This window comes from Dermacentor andersoni, chromosome 3 (assembly GCF_023375885.2).
Source record: "Dermacentor andersoni chromosome 3, qqDerAnde1_hic_scaffold, whole genome shotgun sequence".
Lineage (NCBI taxonomy): Eukaryota > Metazoa > Arthropoda > Arachnida > Ixodida > Ixodidae > Dermacentor > Dermacentor andersoni.
This window is the reverse complement of record NC_092816.1, coordinates 102,242,134-102,252,534: the sequence shown is the minus strand read 5'-3', so window position 1 is coordinate 102,252,534 and position 10,401 is coordinate 102,242,134.

Below are 10,401 nucleotides of genomic sequence, written 5' to 3'. Positions count from 1 at the left end.
GAGCACAGTAATGGCATGTGTCGCCTGCTCTGGTTATAAAAGTGACGAATGCCTACTTCACGCAGGTACCCTGCTTGAAGTCGTGACGGCTTTCTCCGTCACTTCGAACACGCGTGATTTACTCAAAGTGGCCGACAAAACACAGGCCAGCCAGTACACCATGCAGTTTCTTCATGGCATGCGCTTCTTCTGCCTCATCCACATCGTGGTCGGCCACTTGTACACGACTCTGTCGGACTCTTGGTGTAAGTACATGCTACACGTTTTGACTTTAGGTGTGTGCGGCAAGACGCGCACATGCTCTCAGACCCGAAATGTAAAATATTGAAAGTCGTCGAGCAACAACTACGATTTATAGGAGTGGAACGTTGGTTCTCGAAGGTGTTGCTTATGCAACTTCATCATTCGTCTAACACATTGAAAAGACGTGTTCGGAAGCATGTGCTTGAAGTAAAAGCCCATGTACAGAGCTGCAGCTTAAAAGCTTACCGCCATGATAATTATTCTACATAATATTCGTTACACCGTACTTGAGAATGGCAATCATGTGTATTCACCTCAGTTTCTTTTTCATTTTCTTTTTTTTTTCCATTAGCACGTTTACTGAACATGTTCGTCTCTTCTGACGAGTGGACCCACATGATCGCCGCTGCAGCGCTCAGCAGTGTGGACACTTTCTTTTTTCTCAGGCAAGTCAACGTGATGATGCATGAAGACTTGACAAAAGGCATAAAACAATTCGGTGTAGTCAAGAACGCGAAACCGCCGCTGCAATATTTCAGTATTAATGGCATTTTCTTGTAGCCCTCAAAATCGTTAGCTCAGGGCCAACTTTGATTTCTCTATTTAAAAACATCTAAGACGCACAAGTACTGAGCAGATTTGAACGACAGCTGTCGCTTGTCCGGAAGAAAGTGAAATTTTAGTGATTATGGGAAGAAGAATTTTGATTGCGGGCTTGGAAGCTTTCTCAAAAATTGCCTAAAATCCCTTTGGTTAAAAATAAGAAGAACGACGTGTAATAATATAACTCCGGACAAAAAAGGATATCGCACTTTTATAAACTACTTTCATTAGAACAGCTCAGAAGGACGAAAGTGATATATGAACTCATATATTGCTTCAATTTGTTTCAATGTTTAGAATGATTTTGCAAATGTCCTACTTATGAAATCTCGTTCGATTTCAAAACGGTCTATTTATATCATTCTTGTCCACTTTAAATTTAATATCAAGTGAAGTTTACAGAATTGTGATATCATTTCTCATTGCTGAGTTACGAAATGGTAAATTTGATCACTTACTCATTTAGATTTTCAAAAGTTCTTATTAAATTATCGACAACCCAAATGAAAGTGCACTCCTTAGAGTGTCTAAAGTCTAACTTTTTCTTTTAAATCCGACAAATCTAATCAAATGTGGTGCAGTGGTTTCCGAGAAAACTGATTTATCTGTTCCCAGGTATCTACGTCAGAGCCCAGGAGCTAGATTTTCGTAACAGCTACCCCATCCTTAGTATGCAAAAGCGCTCGTGTCAAATATTTGAGTGCACAAGAACCGACGGTTGCCAAAATGTTTTCGGGACATCCGTACAGCGTATATTCATCATAGTCTTTGATTGAAGTTTTAAGAAAACCTGAGTGAATGTTATTAGAGCAATGAATATTCCGAACAGGTGTGGCTGTGTTCAGGAGGTGATTGTGACACCCGCGCATTGTTCGCCCTTTATTGACGAGTATTGCCTGCAAGGAACATACCAGAAAAAGAATTCTTGCGGAGTTCCAGTATTCAATACCAAATTTCTGGCTAAATGTCTTTGGCCATCGATGAATGAGAGCCAGCAAGCGTGATTTTTTGGTTTCGAGCAGAAACAAAGTATGAAGAAGTTTGGAATGAGACTCGCTTTTTATTGAAACCACTGTCAGAGGAGACAGACCGATGTCAGATCTACGGCAGTGGTCGTGGCACGCACGTGATGTAAAGCTAATGAAATTTACACATATTGTTCACACATGATTATTTTCACATATAAGCTGCATGTGCAAATTCCAAATGAAGCCTTAGGTGGCTTGGGGTGAAGCCCACTTGCAGTTTCCTGCTTGTGCTTTCGCGGGGTATTTCCGCGGGGTATCTTTTATTTAATTTTCGTTGCCTATACTTATTTTTGATGCGTGTTGCAGATTTAGGCAGAAAATAAACATTTTTTTCGGGTATTGATATGTCTCGTCCTTAAGGGTTAACACATGCAATAAATTACAAAAGGCTTGCTTGCTTGCTTGAACACGCTTCTAATCTGAGTTGGCTTACTGTTTTTGCTATGACGAGTGCTTTGGAACATACAACCTTTTCTCTTAGTCTTCTAGCGTGACATGGGGCCCTATAACGTAAAACTATTCCAATATGTTTCTATTCCAATCTCCTGACGTCAAATTTGCGTAGCCAGCGACGCAAGCGCTGGGCGGTCACCCACAGGGTTGTCTGTACAGACCAATCAAACATTCTCCTCGTCCATAGGAGGTCACTTTTGTTTGCTTGAAAAACGAATAACATTGCCTACACTTAGCAGCTTGTCGTATCTAATTGGCTGACAAGAGGCGAGGAGAACGCTCAAGTGGCGAGGGATCCGCTGGGGCAGAGCCAGTGCACTAAAAATCGATAACCGGATGAAGAGGGTGGTGCCGGCGTCTGCGATTGGTCGGCTTTCCCTTACTTAGCTTGTGGTGGCTGGTCAAAAATCGCGGCGGCATGCAACGGAAGCTTAAGAATGACGCTAAAACTGACCCTCAGCAAAATAGAGTTGGCAGAATGAGGTGGTAAACGTGCCGAAAGTGCTCGAAAACGTTACACGGCCACGTATGAAGCTTTATTATACGCAAATACACCCATGCTTTCCGGCAGGTGCGAGTAGCCAGCGTCTCAGCGATCGGCGGCAGCTATCTTTTATTCCTTTCGGAACGGGGCAGCCTGCGGCTATTCCGAAGAAAATTCAGTTTTGTTCGGCATATTAATGCATCTTTATCGCGTACACGTCACTTTGACGCGGTGAGTTTGTGCGGTTTTGTGACGTCGCGTGACAGGCAGGGGAAGTGGGTGCAGCCCGAAAACTTTTTACCAATAGCCGAGGGCTAATGGCGAAAAGGGGTCGAATCAGAAATAACTGTTTTTCTTTTTTCTGTCAAATCATGCATAATCAGTGTGTACACATCATATCAGATGGGGAGCTATCGCGGTTTTCGTGACGTCGCGTGACAGACAGGTGAAGTGGGGGTGGTCGAAAAAAGTTTTTGACCAATCGCGGAGGGCTGATGGGAGAATTGGAATAGAAAAGTTTGGAATAGTTTTACGTTATAGCGCCCATGGTCACATGATAATTTTTTAGTTCGGGTAACAAAGTAGCCAGCTTTGCGACATAATACCACGGTGAAAAGTTGTGTGATATGTGGCTACGCGCTACTCGAAGACGATTATGTCGACCCTTGGAACTTGTGCGACGTGCCCATAAGTGGCTGCTGCTGATCTGATGACGACGACGTGCCTTGCTTGATGTTGGCTGGCTTATACGTTCTATCTTCGCGAATTTCTTCGGATGTTATTTTACTGCAAGAAACATTGATATCCCCTGAAAAACTACTTTTTTTCCTGCGCAAAGCGGAATTTCATTGCGAAAATTCAAACGCCGAGGTTCCCCAAGGCGCAATTTTATCCCCGCTGTTGTTTAACACCTTATTGATCGCCATTCCTTATCATCAGAATGTAAGCCCTTACCTTTTCGCTGATTATATAGCGTTTCTGCTTCGGCAAGTGATATTCAGTCACTGTACGTGTGCTTACAGCAATACTTATGCGAGCTAGAAACATGTGTGCACAGTATCCGCTTGTCCTTTAATGTACATAAGAGTGCCGTTCTTGTCTTTCCTCTGCAAGACCCAGTTGTTTTATCCGTTTCATACCGCCGTTCCACTATTCAACAAGTGGAAAACGTCAAGTACTTTGGAATCATTTATGATAGAAATGTTAACAGGCGTCATCATATCGAACATATAACTTAAAAAGCTTCCCGTCAATGGGGATATGAAGAAGGATAAGCAGTAATCGATGGGGCATGCACAGAGACACACTCATATTGATTTGCCGCATGTATATCCGACCTATATTAGAGTTCAGTGTGTGTTATTTTCTGGCGCCTCTGCTTATAAGCTATGTCCACTAGTTTTTCAGGAACCGGAAGCGTTTCGCTGATGTCTAGGGCTACCAAAGATTGTAGCAAATGCCGTACTCTACAAGTAATAACGAATACCTTCCCTTGAAATGAGATTGAAAATGCTCACCGTTGAAACATTCATAAGGCTCTATAAATCCCAGCTAAGAAGGTCCCAGTCAACCATAATCAATCAACCAGCCCAATTTTTGGAGTTTCATAGCCTCGGTTCCACACGCCACAAGTGGTTACAACACAATCGGTATTGAGTTCGTTAGATGTACGTATAAATGATGTAATCACGGTAAACAGTATCTCCAATACATTGCTTATTTTTTATCATGACATACACCCAAACAATGCAAAGCAGCTTCCCTAGCTTATTCTTAACGGCTTACTCCAGAATCTCTTGAATCAGCTCCACACATACGTAACTACAGCAACAGATGCTTCGCAGAGTGAGGAAAAGGCCACAGTTGGAATTTTTTCATCGTCACTGGATTTCACGTTTTCTGCTCGGCTTCCCGACTTCACTCTGATATTCATAGCGGAATTCCTAGCTGTTGTCCTAGCTTTTCGTAAGCTACAAGTTTCCACCACAACCGCCGTAATAATAAAAACGTTTCATCGCTGTGCACCTCACTTACTGCTCCCGGCGAGTCGCAAATATTTATGAATGGAGTGGCAGACAGCTTAGCCAATGCTTCTGTCAGCGGCCCTGTGCTTACCCTTTTTCCAACGACGGGTTTTATCGCTTCTGTGAGGTTTAAAGATACATCCTTTTAACATCTAAATCGAATCTAACATCCTCCTCAGAATTACAACACTTATAGTTCCTTTTGAGCAGGAAATTTTGCAGAACAAGACAGACGGAAGTGACGTTAACGACACTGCGTTGTCGACTCCCACCCCTAAAATTATACATGCACCAATCTGGACTGGCAATTTCACCCCTTGTGCCATTTTTGCAACTCATTACAGACGATTGAACACTATTTACTGGAATGCTGGCATTTTTCCTGCCTAATAAAAAGGAGATTAGAAATTACAGCGCGACCACTCGTCCTACCACTGAACACTCCGGTGCTGCTGTCTTTCGGAGCGTCTGTGCTTGGGCACTCGTGCAGGAATGTATGCATCGTCTTAGAACAATTTATTATTGAATCAAACCGATTTCATTGTTGACCATGTAATTCATTTCATTCGTCCTTCATTGCCTCATTTGTAACAATATATATATATGTATATATATATATATATATATATATATATATATATATATATATATATATATATATATATATGTATATATTTAACGACTGTCTACATAATTGGTTTCAACTTGCCTCGCTTTCATTTTTTGCATGAAACTTATACATTTTTAAATTTATTACCTTAACACAAATGTAAAATCTGCCCGACTCGAGGCCATTCCCCGTGAGTTGGTATGCGCCAAACACGTCGAGGTGATCATGATCATAATCACCATCATAATCATCATCACCTATGTTTGTCAGTGCTTGCTACACTTGTAAACACACCGTGTAAATAGTTTCAGTACTGCGCTTTCCCGTAACATTTATTTGATGGAGGTGCTGGGTACTTCTAACAATGGAGGTTCGTAGCAAACGCCACCTCAAATCTGCCCCCATGCCTCAAGGCAATGAGGCGTCACCGCCAGCTACGCCTGCGACCACTGCCAATTTTATCATCCTAGTATCACCCTGTCATTCCGGGACATTTTTCAGGGCGAACATTTTTGACATGGATGAGCCGCTCAACATGTACGAGTGAGTCAGCAAACATAATGGATGCGATCCAATCATTCTGCTGGTGAGCGTCATATTTTACCTAGGCGGCACCCCTCGCGTGTGGTTGCGGACCCACGAGGACCGTGTCACCGACTGGGACACGTTCAAGCACCAGCTACGCCACCTTTTCAGGCGCATTTTTTCGACAGCTTGCTGCCAAGAAACAACTGCCGGTACGTGCCCCGACGCCAACTCAACCTTAGTTGCCTTACATACAGGACGTCCTAGCCAGATGTCCGAGGCTGATAATATTGTTCACATTTTGAATGGTATTCCGGACGACGCGTTAGCTCTATTTGTACTCACCGTACACAATGGGATCAAACAGTGGCATCGTCTAGAGCAAGAGAAATGCCGGCGCATCACGCCTCAGTTCAAGCGTCTGCCGAATACCGCTGCAGCGCGACCTGGGAGGCAACTCTTTGTCAACCATGCGCATCTTATGGCGTGACGCGCGTCGTCCGCCGGAAACTCGAGGCCACTTATCCGGCTTATAAACGCATGGTATCGGACACCTCAACGCCGGCTGTTTTATTGATCCAGGCCGTTGTTCACCACGAATTAGTGGACCTTGGCCTGTACTCTACTGTCTGCGGCATGAACACTCCTGACGCCACCATTGTCTCCGCAGGCAGGCCTTGTCACGGACAGCAAGCCTTTGATCGTTCCACAAACCTGTCGGAATGGAGAACAGCCTGTGCTAAAGCTATCAGTTTCCGCTGCAGCCGAGCGGGACACATTGCTCACTACTGCCGCAGCCAGTAGCCCTCTCCAGTTCCCTAGCCCCTTTCCTCCTTATTAAAGTTCCTTCTACACTGCAAGCCGCTATCCATCCCGCTCGGCTTTCTTTGTACCCAATGTCCCTGAGGTATGTATCAGCTATGCCCAGTCGCCTCCGCCGCATCACCGCCCATCTCGTTTACCGACTCGCCGCCGTTCTCCGTCGCCGTTCTTTATCCATCGCTTTTCGCCAGAAAACTAGACTGCGCTGCTTCTGGAGGTGAAGCTGCACTCTCGACCTCGACCAGAAATTCTCGGCTGCCCTTACGGGCCCACTGGAACATTCTTGAAGTCCACGTCGACGGCGTCTGTGTCGTAGCTTTGGTAGATACTGGGGCGCGCCTATCTGTCATGAGTGCAGTATTCGTCGTCGCATGAAGATCCTTGCACCTCCCTAGACCCGAATCGTGCGTCTCGCTGAAGGTGAGACGGTCGCTGTTGTTGGGACGTGCACAGCTTGGGTTAACATAGCTGGTCACCATGTGGTTATTTTGATGGTCCGTCCGCAGTGCCCCCACGACCTCATACTCGGGCTTGATTTCCTTTCTACCAATTCCGATCTGACCGATTGCTCCCCCTGTGTCCTCCGCCTTGAAGTGCCTCACCTCTGAGAAACCAGCGACCAACCTCCTCCATCTCGTTTACAATGCAGTGAATTTGTTCGCCTACAATCTAAAGCCTGACGTATATCGAATGGTCGTGTTCGCCAGCTGTTCCAGATAGCGGCTACTACGCGACGCCTCTTACCGACGTCCTGCTCACGCATGGCTTCGCTGCAGCTTACGCGGTCCTCAGCATTACGGCAAAGAGAACCTGTCTTCCAATTGTGAATTATGGCTTCACCAAGCAAGTACTTCCAGATGGGCTTTCCGTTGTCCACCTTTGCCGCCTGCAATACGCTCAGCTAGAAGATTTTGTAGTAGTTGCTACATGTTCTCAGAAGGGCACTTCGACACCGACAACTTGCGGCAGCCGCGAAATTCGCAGCATGGTCACCTGTGACCTTCGGCCTGAGCACACTGAAACCATCAGACATATTCTCGAGTCGTAACGAGACATTTTTGACTTCGGCAATCGGCCTTTGGGCTAGACGTCCGTTGTCGCACATCCCATACACATAGGCGATGTCAGCCCTAGCTGTTTACCGACGCCCCTACCGAGTGTCTGCGTCTGGGCGAAGCGTTATCTAGCAGGAAGTGTACAAGATGGTTTTCAAGGACATCATCGAGCCATCCTCCAGTCCGTGGCCCTCTCCTGTTGTTTGAGTGCAGAAGAAGGATAGATCTTGGCACTTTTGTGTCGACCATCACCAGTTCAAGAACATTATGAACAAAGACGCTTACCCGTTACGCGAATTGATGATGCCTTTGATTGTCTGTATGGTGCCGCTTACCTCTCGTATATGACCGTGGACCTGGGTATAGGCAGATTGCTGTGGATACCAGGAGCCCAGAGAAAACGGCTTTTGTAACTCCTGCTGGGCTTTATAAGTTCAAGATCATGCTTTTCGGTATCTGTAAGGCCCCGACCACATTCGAGCGAATGATGGACTCTCTTCTTCATGTGTTAACGCAGTATACAGGCTTGTGTTAATTAGACGCCGTTTCAGTCATTCCTGCATTACGATCCTCCTCCATGTTCTAGACGCTGCGAACGTACAGCCTGACTCAGCAAAAATTCTAGCCGTGAAAGACTTCTCTGTGCACTCGCCTGCCAAAGTTGTTCGCAGCTTTGTGGGGCTCTGCTCCTACTTTCGCAGGTTTGTGAAGAATTTCGCCGTGATTGCGAAACAGTTCACAGATCTTCGTGAAAAGAAGCCCCTTTTACCTGAGGTTCTGCGCAAGCCGCACAGCTTTCAGCGAGCTAACCACATTCCTCACAACGCCTTCCATTTTGGCCCACTTCGACCCATCAGCCCAAACCGAAGTCCGCACTGACACGAGGCATTACTGAATAGGCACCGGCTTGGCCCAACGTCAACATGGAGTGAAGCACGTCATCGCTTATGCCAGCAGACTGCTGTCCACATCGGAGCGAAACTACTCAATTACAGAACGTGAGTGCCTCATTCTTCTATGTTGCAGAATTTCGCCATTATCTATTTAGCCGGCACTTCACAGTAGTTTCCGACCACCATGCCTTTTGCCGGTGCGCCTCTTCGGAAGATTCTGCAGGCAGACTCGCTCGATAAGCACTGCGCCTACAAGAGTGCACCTACAGGGCGTATATAAGACAGGCAGCCTGCATAAAGATGCCAATCGTTTTTGCAACTTCCCTGTGGTCCACTATGACGCTTCGCGCACTGGATCCCCCGATTGCGTCTTTTCCTTGAGTCAGTTGCTTAACATCGCCGTAGAATAGCACCGCAATGCCTACTTAAGAAAAATAATCGAGTACCTGGAATCCACTCCTAGCAACGCCTCTGTCCGCATGTTCACCCTGAAGAATGGTAGCTTATATCGGCGTGACGTTTACTCTGACGTTCTTCCTCTTCTCGTTTTACCATCACACCTGCGCTCCACAGTTCTTCGTAAGCTTCGTGATGCCCCAACCGCTGACCACCTTGATGTTAATTGCACACATGACCACGTCAGATCACCACGTCAGAACATCACCACGTCACAGAATCCTCAGACGAATGGGCTCACCGTGCGTTTCAGTCGGACCTTAACAGACATGCTTACATGTGACATTTGCATTTAATTCATACCATTGCTGGAGACGGTCCCGCTTGCATTTTATTCGATTTCAGCAAACTTGACTGTTGGACACATTTCTTCCTACCCCTGCCACTTTAATACGTAAATATGCACGCGGCTCCATTGCCCGGGCCTATTTCGCATAGCAGATAGTCCTTAGTAGATTTGCTCTTTACCAAGACAACCAGAAACGCCTTTACTACCAGCGACATAGCGATGAACGTATTGCTCCGTGTTTCTTCGTGCTTCTTTGGTCCCCCTCCCAACGTCTGCGCCTTTGTGAGAAAGCTTCTTCTTTGCTACACGGTTCTATACCACGTCCTTCAACTAGTGACTGACGTCTCGTACGAGATTGTGCCCGCCAGTCTTCCGTTACGTCGTCCAGCGACGTTATTCATGTTTCAAGACTCAAGCGATACCAACCTTTCTCTGTTGTGGGTGCTACGTGATGTTGGGTCGACGCTTTTGCCGACCCAACGGTCTGGTGACGACGACGTGCCTTGCTTGATATAGGCTGGCTTCCAGGTTGGCCAGTGCTTGCTACCGTTGTAAATACACCCTGTAAATTGTTTCGCTATTGTGCTTCCACGTAACAAAATGCCTGAAGATAACCTGATATGCTGAAGGAGACCACCAACAGCCAATATGACCTATCAGCTTCGAATTTTCGCCACAGATCACAAGGTTGTGGGTAGGGTTCCCCTGTTTTCATGGCAGCGCTTTGTCAAGGCCGCATAAGCAAGGAATTATACCACTAGTGTGAAATATTACCAGCCAATTTGCTCGTAGTCAGTGCTGCACAGATGATAATCCCTATTTCGACTTTCGCAATGCGCCATATCACGAAAAGCACTTGAAGACATTATTACCTCATTTAATAATAAATGAGAAACTGTGGATTTATATAAATTTT